This window comes from Myxocyprinus asiaticus, chromosome 43 (assembly GCF_019703515.2).
Source record: "Myxocyprinus asiaticus isolate MX2 ecotype Aquarium Trade chromosome 43, UBuf_Myxa_2, whole genome shotgun sequence".
Taxonomy (NCBI): Eukaryota; Metazoa; Chordata; class Actinopteri; order Cypriniformes; family Catostomidae; genus Myxocyprinus; species Myxocyprinus asiaticus.
Genome location: NC_059386.1, coordinates 14,500,806 through 14,517,224, shown reverse-complemented (window position 1 = coordinate 14,517,224; position 16,419 = coordinate 14,500,806). Strand labels below are relative to the sequence as shown.

General features: G+C 41.0%; 1 long non-coding RNA gene across 1 annotated transcript in view; it reads right to left on the bottom strand.

Moving 5' to 3' along the window:
* Positions 1 to 16,419, bottom strand: part of LOC127433664 (uncharacterized) — a 60,412-nt gene that overhangs the window by 8,259 nt on the left and 35,734 nt on the right. Inside the window, exon 2 of the long non-coding RNA XR_007895907.1 lies at positions 12,710 to 12,890. This is a non-coding gene — a long non-coding RNA (uncharacterized LOC127433664). The remainder of the gene's footprint in view (positions 1 to 12,709; positions 12,891 to 16,419) is intronic.

Sequence of the window (16,419 nt, the reverse complement as noted above, 5' to 3'; positions counted from 1 at the left end):
TATTAAAAAAAACTATTCTAGAATTTTTATTATTATTATTATTTTGCATTCATTAATTTTTCAGGCTATTCTCTGACTGCCCGCTCCCATTCACATCTCATAGAAGTGCCGTCCGTTCCTGCCTTCAATTTGGAAATGTAATCCCATATAGTTACAGTATTTTTGCAATTCCATTTTGTGATGCTACTGGGCCAGAAATTACACACTTCAGCTGAAGTATTTACCAAGTTTTTATATTAGTCATGGTTTTCATCTTTTGATCAAAAAAAAATAAAAAATTTTAGTCATTATTTATCATTTAACATTTATTAATTTAAACGTATCAAACTTATAAAGGATCTAATACAAAATACAGCACGTGAAAACTGTCCTTGTATAAGGCTGAGCTTCTGAAATAATAGCAAATAATAAATATGCTTAAGCATGTATTAGCTAATTTATGGTTAGTAAAATATGCATTCCTGTTGACAGTATTACATCATTACAACTAAAAATATAACTTGCTTTTGGCACCACTCTGTGGACATTTCACCCAAAAACTCAAGTGTATCTGTCTGCTGTCCCGACATGCCCACTACACTTAATGCCCCCCCTTGGATCATCAAGCGATTCTATTGGCTGCGATAACTTTTCAAATCCTATGCAATTGCTGTATGATTCATTTTCTTAACTCTTTAAATATGACAAAGAATAACTTTTAAATTATCTCTCACATATCCAGGGTTGGGAGGGTTACTTTTGAAATGTAATCCACTACAGATTACAGAATACATGCTGTAAAATGTAATTTGTAACATATTCCATTAGATTACTCAAGGTCAGTAACATATTCTAAATACTTTGGATTACTTCTTCAGCACTGGTAGATTTTTTTAACTTGTTTTGACTATAAAAACTCTGCCAGTGCAGTAAGACAAAATACACATGTTAAAAATACATTCTCTGAAAAACCTAAATATCTTATGCAGTGTTGTTTCTAAAACAAGATCAATCAAATTGACCTTGTTTTAAGGATTTTTTTAGATATTTTTACAGGAAAACAATACAAAAATTATTATCAAGAATATGATTTTTGCTCTAATATCAATGGTCTTACTAGAAAAAGAGAAATTATAATCTAACGTGAATTTTCTTGTTAAACAAATATGATCATGCCTGGTAACGTGCATGTAAAATGGCTAGAAATAGCATTTTGCGTTAGCGTAAAGCTGACAATTTACACAAGGTTTATTTCTATTTCTTCTGCTCCAAACTTACTTCAAACTTACTTCTCTGTCTGCTCATATGAATGTAACACATCATAAGAAAGTGTTTCACCGCTGTTCAAATGCACTTTGGATCGCATCATTTATATGAATACATTTTTCCATCTGAAAGGACTAAATATTAAATTAAACAAATGACAATAAAATGCAAAGTAATCTCTTGAGTAATCAAAATACTTTTTGAATGTAACTGTATTTTAATTACCAATGATTTAAATTGTAACTGTAGTGGAACATTTACTTTCTATATTTTGTATTTTAAATACGTAATCCTGTTACATGTATTCCGTTACTCCCTTACCCTGCACATAGCATATTATTAAATGGAAGATATAAATGGTAAACTGAACTTACTTGTTTAATGTAAAATTTTGTGGAAGTGCTCTTTACTCTATTCCTAAAGGTGATCTGCATGTTCAATAATAAAATAAAAGATATAAATGTAAGATTTATTTATCTGTTCTGTTTTCTCCAGTCAGTTTACAAGCTAATCGGTTTGCCTATTAGCTAGCATACTGCTAGCTTCTTCTCCTCTTCACTTTCATTAAATTTCTCCTCACTGTCACCACCTAGTGACACAGTGGTATGATTGAGTTCAAAACAACTTTTAATTTGTGGTATATTTAATGATTTTACAGACTTTTCATTTTTTAAATCTTAAAATCTAGTTAGTGATAGGTGAAGGTGTAGGGTTGCTGCGTGACTCCAAATAAACACAACAAACAGTGTATGAATGTGGCATCGAAATGTTCCAAGACTTCAGGATTTCGCTGGTTATTTGGAGGGGGTGTAACTTGTTGTGGGCGTGTCTTGTAGTAGTCTTGCAGGATGCAGACAGACCCCTCTTCAAAAACTGGAGCTCACACGTGCCCAACGCTTCCAGCTTCGGCCACTGGAGGCAGTGCAACTTTAGATATTTTCATGAAAGCAGGCGTTACGTCTTATGTAGCAAAACGTAAATGGGTTTGGTCAAGAGCAATCTTTTCTGGTTATTGCACCATCTGCATCCTATTATACAATATATTCCATTCCCTGTCAAGTGACATCAATATAAATTAAGATAACCCATTCATAAATATGTTGGTAGTTTAATGGGCTGTATGCAGTGCATTAGAAGAATATAAATATGGACTGTTTGTGTCTTACGTTCTTTTGCGCATTAACTACGTCCTTGTAGAATGTCAGGTATTTTTCTATGTCAGTCACTGGCTCCTTATATACATATGGAAAATGTGGTGCTCGTCAGGACTTATTGGATATAGTAGTCGACGTTATCGACAATGTCAACAATAAAAAATTGTCAACAAAAATCTTCGCTGTCGAATAGTCCTTTGATCTCAGTTAACCTAACATGAGATCATATTAAACTCTAATGATGGCAAGAGAGCAATACTGCAATTCTGCGCCTGACTGAGGAGAGGAAGAAGACAGCTCACAGACACACTCCAAACTTTCCAACCAGCTTCAGGTGATGTAGATCGCAAAGTATAAGGGAATTATACAAAATACAGAAGCACTCTCATTGTGGAATAAGCGGAGCCAGAGCTGCCGCTCCGCTGAAGCAAAACCTGCGTGTCACACATCTTTAAAGGAAACACCCCAGCGTTACATCTTTAATGCCATTCTATTTAATGCATTATAGCTTTATTAAAGTTCAAATAATAAGGAAGCTGGTCATGTAAATAACTACAAACTCCGAAACTGGCATTTCTCTGTGTGGTCAGCGCCTCTTCTATGAATTGCGCGAATGTCCCAATCTAAGGGGGAGAGACTGAAACTGCATCCAGCTGAGGCACACTCTGTCGCAGGGACGCTCATCCCTCGAGCGTGCGCTTGCTGCAGCTAGATTATAACATGATGGCTCTCGACTTATTGAATTATAATATATGTGTCACTGTACATTTCTTATCGTGCAGAAAATTGGCAATACGCAGCTTAATTAATAAGAGAGTTTTTTTTCTTTGTGAGTTAAAGATGGATTGAAATTAACAAGAAGGTGAGAGAGTGTAGTCTTTGCCCCGTTATACACTGCAACAAAATACGTTTTTGATTTGTTTTTATTTTGGCTTGTTTTCCAATATAAATATCTAAAACTCCTTTAAAACAACATACATTTACTTTAGCAGCTATACTGCAGAAGAAAAAAATTGTTATCTGAGGATGTTGAATATAATATTAAAAATGATCATATTTATAAATATCTAAAAATCCTTTAAAAAAAAAGTTGCATTCACCTGAGAAGCAGCATATAAGATATTTAGACTTGCTTTTAGAGAATAGATCTTGAGTATAAGTATATGTTGTTTTTACTGCACTCGCAGTAGTATAACCAAGTGAAAAAAATACACTTATATTTAAGATACATTCTCTTAAAGCAAGTCAAAATATCTTATGTTGCTTCTCAAGTAAATGTATCTTGTTTTAAAGATATTTAGACAATTTTAAATGGAAAACAAGATAAAAATACTTGATAACAATAGGATTTTTTGCAATAATTATTATTATTACTATTTTATTTTTTACAGAATTAAACTTAATAAAAAGTATTTTTCCCTTTAATTCAGTGAATGTCATTTAGAAGTACTTTTAAAAGATAATTTTGTCATCTTTAATGTTAGCAAGCATGTTTAATACAACCTTTTAAGTCAGGCACAAGCTGAATAGTCGGTTTAGAGCTAATGATTAATTGTTGAAATAATCACCAAATAGATGAATAATTGTTCTAATAATCGTTAGATTGGTCGATTATCAAAATAATCGTTAGCTGCAGCCCTAATTGGATATAGACTGCGTTAAATTATAAAGAACGTAAGTATAATTAATCATATTGATCTTCTGACATACAAATCATGGCTTGTATTAAAAGTGACCAATAGCTTTTTGAAATCATCTTATGGTGGAAACCCCAAAGAGTTTAGACTTTGCGCCAAGAACAGACATTGCCTATGCTTAGAATTAGTGCTCTCACGAAAATTGGATAAGATTCAGCGCACGGCCGTTAGACGCAATTCTGCGCCTAGCCCGTTCACGAAAATAAAGCCCTGTAAGTGCATTGTTAATATCTTTGTAGCGCGGAAGAGGGCGGGCCGGGCCGGAATGATGCACGCCCGGACCCCAATCAGCCTGATGGGGTGAGCGAGGGATAAAGGTGACCAGAGATGGCAGTTCAAGAGAGAGAGAGAATTACAGGCAGCTGCCCTGTATGTGTTTAGGTTTGTGTGTTTTTAAGTTTATTATTAAACTATTATTTATATTGTCAAGCCAGTTCTCTCCTCCTCCTTTCCCTCTAACTCCTTTACACTGGTGCCGAAACCCAGGAAGGTGGAGGGATGCGCCGTAGTAGAGTCCTCGCCACTACCGTCCACTGAAATCGGAGCAGCCACGACCATCCGCCGGGGGAATGGAGGAGCCCAGCCGCCTGAGAGTGGAGGAACGTCCACCGACCGCGAGGGGAGGAGGGGCTCCTGGCCGACCGCCTGGAGCGGAAGAACCACTGCCAGGGGTGGGGTAGACCCCTTCCGTCCACCGGAAACATGGCAGGGCGTTCTGTCCGCCAGGAGCTGGAGGACTGCCTCCGATCCACCCAGGGAGGTGCGGCTGTCGTCCACTAGAGGGTGGAGGAGTGGCCGAGGACCACGCAACGGCGCATCAGAGAACCGGTGAGTGAGTTTTTTTTTCTCTCTCTCCTCTCTCTCTCTCACTGTCGCTCCGTGTTGGTCTTTCCCTCGCCTGTATTTTTTTTTCCTCCTGTCTCCTCCCAGGTCGAAGAGGAGGGGGGGATGTACGTCATGCCGGGGGCTCCCCGGCCTGAGGCATCACAGGGAGGAGTGTAGCGTGGAGGAGTGTGGGGCTGGGCCGGAATGATGCACGCCTGGACCCGCCCTCCTCCGTGCTACAATCTTGCAGTGTTATTTTTTCTCGTCATATTATATTTCAACAGCATGTTTTATTTAAAAAAAATGTTTTTCGTAACGATCTTTTTTTTGTCTCATCTTCATTATCATTAACAAAAAATTACAAATAAAAAAATTCTTCAACAAAGATTTTAGGTTTTTTAAGGGATTTACACTATAAGGAAGATGCGAGTGTGACTCCAAAAAAAAACTGTTACTCCATCTAGGAGTCTTTTCTCTGAAGCCCAACATAAATGAAATCCTCACATCTTGCTGTAGGAAACAACTCTATGCATTTGTTAGACAATCTAGTTAAATGTACAGAACACTATGTCCTCTCGTAACAAGGCATTCATCTAATGATTTTCATCAGAGGCAGACAGAACACTGGAAATAACCCTATCATGTTGAAAGGAAGACTCGCAGCTTTTTTATCCTCCGTGTATCACTGAGATCATTTTTACAGATAATGAGATTTGTTAACTTGGGAGATCAATAGAAAAGCCAGACTGTTTCCACTACTGCAGGATAAGAGTTTTGACCTAAACACTACAGCATTCAAATAAATTATTTGTCATTATGCTCAAAACAAATGTGTACATACTTTAATATAATGAAAAGATACGAATCTGCTCTTATGCATTTAAAGTGTGTAAAATCTGCACCACTGGCACAGGAATGGTTTTAGCAAGAAAGGCTACTGTTTGAGACTTATAAAAATTAGGGCAGGGCAGCATTGAGTGCATGGGAACCCTATTCTTACATCCTGTTTTAAACGCACCTAAAAAATGCTTGCATCTGTTTTTAAAGTGGTTTTGTATCAATATTGTAAAACCATCTAGACAGATATCATTATTTCAATGCGATGTTAAGCAACATGAATCATCTGGACATATTCTGTCAGAGAAACATTATGGCCTTAGTAATGTAACTGGGTTTCTGAGAATGTGCTGGATGGCAGAGATAATTAACAACTGCATAAGTTGTTAAACTGCATTTCAGAGCCTTGCTTCATGTCTTTTAATAATTTTTTATATTATATATTTTAATAATACAGCACTAACATTTATAGTAGTTTCACACCAAAGTGGAATTAAATATTCAGAAGCACCTCACCTTTGTTCCAATTTTCTGGACCTTTGTGTTAGCACACTTAGGTTCTCCCTAAGGTCGTTCCAAGCCCTGGATTAACTAGGCATTGCTGTAACATTACTGGGGACACTAATATGGCAGAAAGTTTCAGCCTCAACTTAAAATATTTTTTTTTTTTCTTTGCAGGTTTATATAATATTATTCATGTTTGAATGTACCAGCTCATATACACAGACTTTCTTGGTTCCATATAATATGCAAAAATGTAATCCCAGATACAATTACTTGCAGTCCAACAAATCTTTGCTTGCTTGCTCATCTTTGCATATACTTTTAATATCTATCATGCATAAAATGCCTTTGGGTTTGTATAGCTCCTGCAGTGCAGCAAAGCCTGACTATTTGTCTTTCATCATTTCATAAAAATGTCCCCATCCCCCCCCTCCCAATCCTTTGTGTGATTACTGTAACTTGTCAATAGACAAAACACAAAGATACAAAATAGAGATATTCAGCTTCCTGCATATAATATAATATGGTCTGGTGGCGGTTGTGGATTTAATCATAACACATTCACTCAGTGAGATGTTATGATCTTTTCTATCCCTCACAATTGCGGCAGATGGGCCAAATATTTGTAATATTTAGAATATATGTGTTCAAAGGAGGTTTCATTGTAATTTTATTGAAATGGGTCCACTATCAAAACATCATTAGCATCAGTATAGTCACAAATGTCAGTATAGTCACTAGTTTCAGATGATTGCTTCTGTACAATAACAAATGGGAGAGCTGTGCTTTGAGAATGTCCAGTGCTGGATAGATTACTACTGAAATGTAATTGGGAACTGATTAAAAACTACACCGTTTAAATTGTAATCTGTTACGTAATATTTTAGATGACACTTTTTATGTAATCTTATCCAATTACTTTTGGATCAACCATTTTATATTTTGATTAAAATCTAAACAAAATTACAAATTAACATTTCATTAAACATAAAAACAAACAGAAACTTGCTATTTATAAGTTGCTGAGCAAAAATAAAATGTTTAAAGGGTCATAAAAAATAATGCTACTCAAGATAAAAGACATGCTTGAGAAGATGATTGTATTTTTTATATTTAAAGAATTGTTGTTATTTAGGAAATAAGGATTGGATCGGAAATTAATAATGAAATAATGTATCTAAATATGATGTAAAAGTTCCCTATCTGTCACTCACTCGATGTTGTGTCGATGTAGTGACACTAGGGGTCACTCTTGGGAGCCCCAAACACCTCTGATCTTCGAAAAAAGGCAAATGGGAATTGGTGAGTGGAATTTGCATGCCACTCCCCCTGACATTCGGGTATAAAAGGAGCTGGTATGCAACCACTCATTTCAGATTTTCTCTTCGGAGCCGAGCGGCTCTATTCATTGAGCTGAATTTGACACGATTCTCATTCACCTTCTCTGCTGGATTCTACGGCGCATTTCAGCGGCTTCTCCCCCTCTGCACCAGTGCAGTGCAGAGAACGCCCCTGGGCGCTTCGGCAGAAATAACTAAAACAAAAAGAGTATATTTTCTTCTAGAAGAGTGGCACACACGGAACGTCTTTTTAAAGATGCCTTTCCGTTTGTGTGTTATTCCTGGTTGTGGTCGTTATCTCTCCGCTTCTGATGGCCACGATCACTGTCTAACATGTCTGGGCGCTGCCCATGCGGAGACATCATTCGTGGATGGGTCTTGTCCTCACTGCGTGAACATGACCATGGCAACATTACAGTCGCGGCTTGCCTTCGTGAGAAAGCAAGCCACCCCAGCGGCTCCCCAAGCAAGCCAGGCCACGGCAGTTAGCACTGGGGGCGATTTGGGGACCTCAATGGGAGCATATCTGCCGGGTATCCCCCCACGGACCTCCCATTCCCCAGCATGCTCGCTTGCCCCGGTCGGGCTCTCGCATAGAGCGGGCTTGTTCAGTCCGACGCGGAGGCTTCGGCTGGGCTTCCTGCCTCCGGTACAGTCGCCCAGTCACAGGCCGACGTGGAGCTGGCCGACATGCTTGCCAGGGCAGCCGCGAGCGTCGGGTTAGAGTGGAACCCCTACTCTCCCCTAAACCCTCGCGGCTCGACGATTGGTTCCTCGGCTCGGAGCGCCGCTCACGGCCACGCCCAGCCCCGGTTCCTTTCTTCCCGTAGGAGCATGAGGAGCTGACAAGATTGTGGAGGGCACCTTTCACGACCCGATCCAGATCTCTCAGCTCCCCCGCCATCACTACCCTCGATGGTGGAACGGCCAGGGGCTATTCGGGGATCCCCCAGGTGGATAAGGTGCTCGCGGTGCACTTGTGCCCGCAGAGCGCCACCACCTGGCGCGGGCGCCCGAAGCTTCCATCCAGGGCCTGTAGGTTCACGTCGTCTCTGATGGATAAGGCCTACAGCGTCGCTGGACAAGCAGCCACCGCCCTGCATGCCATGGCTCTCCTGCAGGTACACCAAGTCAAGGCACTGAAAGAACTGCACGAGGGTAGTTCCGACCCAGGATTGATGCAGGAACTGCGCTCGGCGACCGACCTCACTCTCCGGGTGACGAAGGTCACGGCGCGGTCTCTCAGGTGGGCGATGTCCACCCTGGTGGTCCAGGAACGCCACCTTTGGCTCAACCTGGTCGAGATGAGAGAGGCTGACAAGGCACGGTTCCTTGATGCCCCCATCTCCCAGGTTGGCCTGTTCGGCGACACCGTCGAGGACTTTGCCCAGCAGTTCTCGGCGGTGAAGCAGCAGACAGAGGCCATTCAACATATCCTGCCCCGGCGTGGCTCAAGACCCCGCTCCCCGTTTGCTCATCGCCAAGGGTGTCCTCCTGCAGCAACAGCATCGGCTCCACCGCAGGAAGCAGATGCCACCCGTCTCAAGGCTGGCCGCCAAGAACCCGAGAAAGGCTTCGAACTGCCCCTGAGACAGGCGACCCAGGGATGAGGAGAACCGCTGCTCTGGAGCTGGTGAACAGACCACTCCATCCCCTGGTGGAGGGCCAGGAGGAGAATCTTTTGTTTCATTTTCATTTAATTTCGCCGCATGCCCAAGAGGCTGCAGTACCCAAAAGTTCAACAAAAGAGCGGTTTTCTTGTTCCCTGGGTCACATATCCGGTGCGCACGGCCGTCATCACGACCACTGTCCACCATTCCATTTCGGCAGGTTTGGCGTTCCAGTGGCAGCCCCCCCGCCCCTGCGTGCCCAGCTGTGGCACAAGCATGCCCACACCGGGATGGTTCCGACGGACTGCGGGGACGATATACTTCCTCCCCCCTCCTCGACCGATCCTATGGTGGGTATCAGGAGCCAGGTAAGTGCTTAGATGTCCCTCGACTCAGCACGGCCATGGGGCTCAAGTCCCCTCGACGTGGTGCCTCAGGCTCTGCCCCACCTGCTGGTATGTCCCCTTGGTCCCCCTCGCCCGGAGCTGGGTCGCGTGGCTCGCGCTTTCCAACCCATCGCGATGGCTGATCTGGACCGTCCGACTCGGCTATGCGATTCAGTTGCCAGGTGTCTGCCCAGTTCCAGCGCCGTCCGCTTCACCTCGTTGAAGGGCGAGAACGCTGCGATCTTTCGCGCGGAAATCACTACCCTTCTACGAAAGGGTGCGATAGAGCCTGTCCCTCCGGCCAAGATGAAGAAGGGGTTTTACAGCCCCTACTTCATCGTACCGAAGAAAGGCGGTGGGTTGTGGCCAATCTTGGACCTGCGAGTACTGAACAAGGCTTTGCACAGACTCCCGTTCAAGATGCTGACGCAAAAACGCATTCTAGCGAGCGTCCGGCATCAAGATTGGTTCGCGGCAATAGACCTGAAGGATGCGTACTTCCATGTCTCGGTTTTACCTCGACACAGACCCTTCCTGTGGTTTGCTTTCGAGGGCCAGCGTACCAGTACAAGGTCCTCCCCTTCGGCCTGTCCTTGTCCCCTCGCGTCTTCACGAAGGTCGCAGAGGCAGCCCTTGCCCTGCTAAGGGAAGTGGGTGTTTGCATCCTCAACTATCTCGACAACTGGCTAATCCTAGCTCACTCTCGGGATGTGTTGTGTGCACACAGGGACCTGGTGTCAACTGGGAAAAGAGCAAGCTCTCCCCAGTTCAGAGCATCTCTTTTCTCGGCTTGGAGTTGGACTCAGTCTCGATGACAGCACGCCTCACGAACGAGCACGCACAGTCGGTGCAGAACTGTCTGAAGGTGTTCAGATGGAAGACAGCGGTCCCACTGAAACTTTTTCAGAGGCTCCTGGGGCATATGGCATCCTCAGATGTGGCCACACCACTTGGGTGGATGCATATGAGTCCGCTTCAGCACTGTTTGCTTCCCGGGAGTCCTCCCACTGCCCGCTTTGGTATGCCCTGACCGAAGCACCCCTCGGTATAGACGCGCTGGCACACAGCTGGCCCCCAGGACTAAGCAAATATGCATTTCCCCCAGTGAGCCTACTTGCACAGACCCTGTGCAAGGTCAGGGAGGACGAGGAGCAGGTTGTCCTGGTAGCACCCTTCTGGCCCACCCAGACGTGGTTCTCAGACCTCACGCTCCTCGCAACAGCCCTCCCAGTTAATTCACCTTCTGGCACCCGCGACCAGACCTCTGGAATCTCCATGTCTGGCCCCTGGATGGGACGTGGAAGACCTAAGTGGCCTACCACACACGGTGGTAGACACGATCACTCAGGCTAAGGCTCCCTCTATGAGGCACCTGTATGCCTTGAAGTGGCGTCTGTTCGCTAAGTGGTGTTCTTCCAATCTCCAGGTTGAGTCGGTTTCGTCCAGTGTTTTGTCAAGTACGAACAGGTAAGTTCAGTTAACAAATTCCACTCTTTTTGGGGAGAAAAGAGAGGAAAAGAGGCCACGGTTGGGCTAGCCTGTCCCTATTTTTTGGGCAGTCGACTTGTTCCCGATGGACCGTTCGACGCCCATAAGTGCGTTGGGGGAGGTTACGTGACGGCCTGGTGCACTGGCTATGAGGCACACAGCAGTCTGCCCGTCTTGCACCGCCAGTCCACGTAACACAGTTCAGCTAGTTGTGGCGTTTTGTATAGGGACCCCTAGTGTCACTACATCCACACAACGTCTAGTGAGTGAAAGATAGGGAACGTCCTGGTTACTTTCGTAACCTCCGTTCCCTGATGGAGGGAACGAGACATTGTGTCCTTCTTGCCAAAACACTGAACTACCTGTTAAAATGGCCGGGACCTGGTCTCGGCTCCTCAGCACAAAACCTGAATGAGTGGTTGCATACCAGCTCCTTTTATACCCGTATGTCCCAGGGAGTGGCATGCGAATTCCACTCACCAATTTCCATTGGCCTTTTTTCAAAGATCAGAGGTGTTTGGGGCTCCCAAGGGTGACCCCTAGTGTCACTACGTCGACACAACGTCTCGTTCCCTCCATCAGGGAACGGAGGTTACGAAAGTAACCAGGATGTTTGTACCTATTCATAATTATTCATGAGAAGTTGTGGCCTTAACAAAAAAAATTTTCAACCATTCTGAAGCATGGGCCGAAGTGCATTTACATGGTGCAAAAGAACAAAGTTGCGTTTGACCGACACCTCTAAAATGTTTGTTTGCAACATGTGTTTTTACAGAAGAGTGTCTAGAATTATTGACAGGTGGATGAAGGATTGTTTCAAATACATCATTTTGTATGCAAATACATACAGTTTATTTTAGTTGTGCATTCATTTAGAAACTACATTTTAAACAGAAACCAAATGCCCTGTGTGTATTTGTGGATTGTATAAATTTTGGTAGCTATATGGCTAGATACTACATAAAATATTTTAAAAACAAACTGCTCTAACCACTTTTTTTACATTTAGGAGTATAATTAGTCAATTATGCACTAGTTATTTAATTTAACTGATTGGTGATGTAATCAAGAATGTAATCAGTTAATCTACAAATCATTTAACTATAATCTGATTAAGCACATTATAAAATGTAATGTAATCCAAATCCAAATACTTATTTTTGTAATCTGATTACGTAATCCAGATTGAATGTAATCCGTTACTACCGAGCACTGAGAATGGCATAAGATGTTTAATCAAATTTCAAACTAATTCTAATTTGAATCTACTTCTGAACATTTGAGAATTTTGTTTTGGTTAAACTTAACTTTGGTAATCAAGGGTTGACAGGACAATAATGAAGTGAATAATGTACTTTGATTTATATTTCATTAAATAGTTTACAGAAAACTTTTTAAGGAAGTGGTTGATATTGTAAAAATGTATCTAAAGTTTGTTTATTGAACACCAGAGCCACCAAGTCCATAGTATACTGGTAGTGTTACATTCGAGGTGGCACAAAATCCAAAAACTCAAATTCAAATGAACATTTGAAAAATTATGGTCCCATAAAATTACATTCAACCTCACTGGAACTACATCTTTAAAGAATAAAAAGGGTCAAGAAAGATATAAACCTTCACCTTTCTTTCTGTTGGAGAGAGTGTGATGGTAAGATGCTAACATATGGTATGAGTCATCAGTGCTAGACCACTCCAGTGAAGTCTCTTGAGGAGCAGTGGTTCAAAAACACTGGGGAGTAGCACCTCAGGAGGGGCTCTGGAGATGGGCACACTCCAGACTCAATAAACTTGCTGCTTCTTTCTGTCGAAATACACAAAGATTAAATTTTAAATCCGTCTTGAATACCCAAATATATCTATCTGTCTATCTATCTATCTATCTATCTATCTATCTATCTATCTATCTATCTATCTATCCTGTACATGTAGTACATTTTAATCATGCATTGGATTGTACAGTATATTAATCTTACATATTTTAAAGATAGAGATCATATGTGTTTTCTTTTATCACAATTACATGAACATAGGGATACATCTGAAATATTTTCCTACTTTGGTTTGAGTAGATTTAGCTATTTTTGCCTCATTGACCAATGACTAACTAATAAAGTTCAAGTGTCTGGGTTTGATCAGAGCATATTTTCAGAAAGTCTGGTATACCCTTTTACAGAAACACTTTCTTAAATTGCAAGAGGCATTTACATTTTTTTAAAGGTTTCAGATCTTAACAGGAACAGTGATGGGTGTAATTTCATTACAAAGTAACTAGTTACTTTAATGAAATTACTTGTAATTCAAAAAGTAATGTTATGCAATACATTTTTAATTCTTGTAATCAGATTACAATTATGGCCTTACGAGTATGTTAATTACTTTTAAGTACCTTACTTGGGTTACACATATTTCTAAAATAATCTTATTTATGTGTAAGACATTTTCTATTAAGAAATTAGTAGTTTGATATGATTATAATTTTAGAGAAGTAATTAGTAATCTGTAATCTGTTACTTTTTGTGTAATTTGAGCCAACACTGAACAGGAATGACTGTGTGCTCAGTGGGAGTTCTTTATTCATTTTCAGGGCAGCAACATGAGGTCGGTTTCTCCTGTGGTGTGGCCAACATCAAGGTCATTTGAAAGTTCAGCCCTCACACTCACATTCTTAGAGAGGTTTTAACACCACAACAAGCCATTGACCTCAAGTGAGATATTCAACACTGGATTTTGCGTGATACATTTGAAAGCATTCCTCGTGTTTTGGTCGACTGAATTCAGAATGACATAATTTAGGCACATTTATAAGGGCTGAGTTTTGCAAATAACTAATTTGATTAATAAAACAGCCTACCTTCTTAATGGCCATTCACACTGAAATCGTTTTTGTGTCCTTCTGTTCCCTTTATCCATTGTTTTTCTGTGTAAATAAGAGCTAGAAGGTAGGGTTGCATGGTATACCTGTACTAACGAAATATCGCGATACCAAAAAAATTAAAACGGTACGATATCATCTTGTTAATTTCGGTACCATATTCAACTATGCTGCCATTAGCAAAATGTAATGTAATGTGAGAGTTTTGAGATGAAATCAAAGACCATTTGAAAACAATAATAAAAAAGCCTCTTTATGGCCAAGTGTGATCTTTAAACAGCAGAAGATTTAATTAAATAATATAGTCACATGCGCTGCACACCACAGTATAAGAGGCGCCTCTCTGCCCTGTCATCTCCTTCACACACACACACAGGCACACACACAAATATACACACACAAACGCAACACACACTACTAATGCTTGATTTTCATGCAGTGTGTCCAATAGTATCCATCTGCAGAGCCACAAATCAGTGTGTTTAGTGGATAATCAGCTGTGAACTCTCAAATGAACTCTTTCTCCATTGCAGCTTGGAGATTTCAGCTCGCGAGTCGCGGGAAGGTTGATATAAGGAACCCTATCCACCTTATTTTGAAATGCGGAAGTAAGCAGCGGCTGCATTTCCAGCAAATGTGAGAAAGTTACGCTGGCATTGACCACAGTGTAATTAACTAGATGGTTATAATACCAGAGTTAGTGATCTGGGCTTATAAATCACACAACCACGGGATGTACAGCAGAATTATGTGCCAATGTCAGATAATTTTCTAAGGTCAGCATTTATAGTAAAAGAGCAAGTAAATCATTCACTTGCTGCTGTGTGTTGTTGCATTGAAGAGACAGTAATAAAATCTGCTTCTTTCTTTACCAAGATTGTGACGATGTAGTCGTTCTTGTCTCCATATAAACTTCCATTCATATGTACCTGCATTACCTCCAGTGATGCCTTTATTTATTTATTCATTTATTTCCAAAGGCGATGTTTCATAAGTCATGCTGAATGCGAGATCTGTGTTTTGAATGAATGAATGAATGAATGAATGAATGTTACACTTATATAGCGTTATAGACACTACACTCAAAGCGTTTTACACAGTGAACAGGGGACTCTCCTCAACCACCACCTGTGTTTGTTTACTATGCACCGCTAAGAAAGAGAGAATGCTCTCTGACAAGAACAGAGAGTAAAATGTGTTTATTATTTTGCCAAGATGAAACAAGATGCAGATTTGGTGCAAAGAAAGTTGAAGCAGCATTTTCCCTGCATCTTTCTTCTCTCTGCTGGTTGTGTAAAGTTTGTAGAGGCATGTCAAGACAGCGCCTGATTTCATTCATTCTGCCAGTGCAACAGTGTGTGTGATTAAACGATGGCAAAATGCGATAAACAGTTAAAACTATATGTGCTCAAAACCAACGAGTTTATGAAAATTGTAATTAAAGATAATAATATGTCGACATTTATTGCCAGCCTGTAATATAAAGCAGCATAATGTAGTATTTTTGTATAGCTAAAATAGCCATTAGCCATATATAGCCATAGTCCACATTAAAGGTTGAAAATGGCGGCACCCTATTTTTGCTGAAAAATAAGGTGGATACAGGAAGAACTTCAAAGATCTTTCAAAATAAAAGTCCTGCTGAAATGAGAGCTCAATTCAACTGATTGCATGAAATGGAAGCAGAGATGGGTAGTAATGCGCTACATACTCCGTTACATTTATTTGAGTAACTTTTAGAAAAAAAATTACATTTAGAGTAGGTTTAAAAGTGGGTACTTTTTACTCTACTTTTTACTAAGTAAATTTCTAATGAATTTATTTTACTTTTAATTCTTTACAATGGGCGGCGTTCCTGTTGTTACATTACTGGGTTTAATTTTAGTTCATGTGTAATTTATTGAGAGATTATTGAATGGGACTTTTACGAGAGCAGAAGTTTACACAGCTGCGCGGGGTGCCGCTGACACAGACTGTCACTCAAGTCATCAATGCTGCAGCATCAAACTCTTCAAATTGAAACACTTTCTTCGCTCCACACAGTGAAAAAAAAGAATAGTTTTGTCATGCAATGCCTTCATTTAACACCAAGACAAGCTGATATTTCAAGATTAAAATCTCAGCTTCAATTTAAGGCAGCACGCTGAGGTAAGTTTTGGCTCTATTGCTAGCACGGGCTTTTTTGTGTAATGTGATGGTCATTTTCAGGGTGATAATGTAACTGGGCTCTTATGACATCAGTTTTTAAGTGTACATTTTTAAATCTGCAGCAATATATCAGTGCGCTTTGTCCCACATCCCGCATGTCATGAGCAGTATTTACGCATTTACTGGAAACTATTGCAGCTACTTTGGGCAGATTAACTGTATAAATCAATGTAAGCATCCAAGTTAAGTGTAAATGCCTTTTGCTCTGCCATTTGCGTGATTGACAACTGAAGTGCAAACAGACAGCATT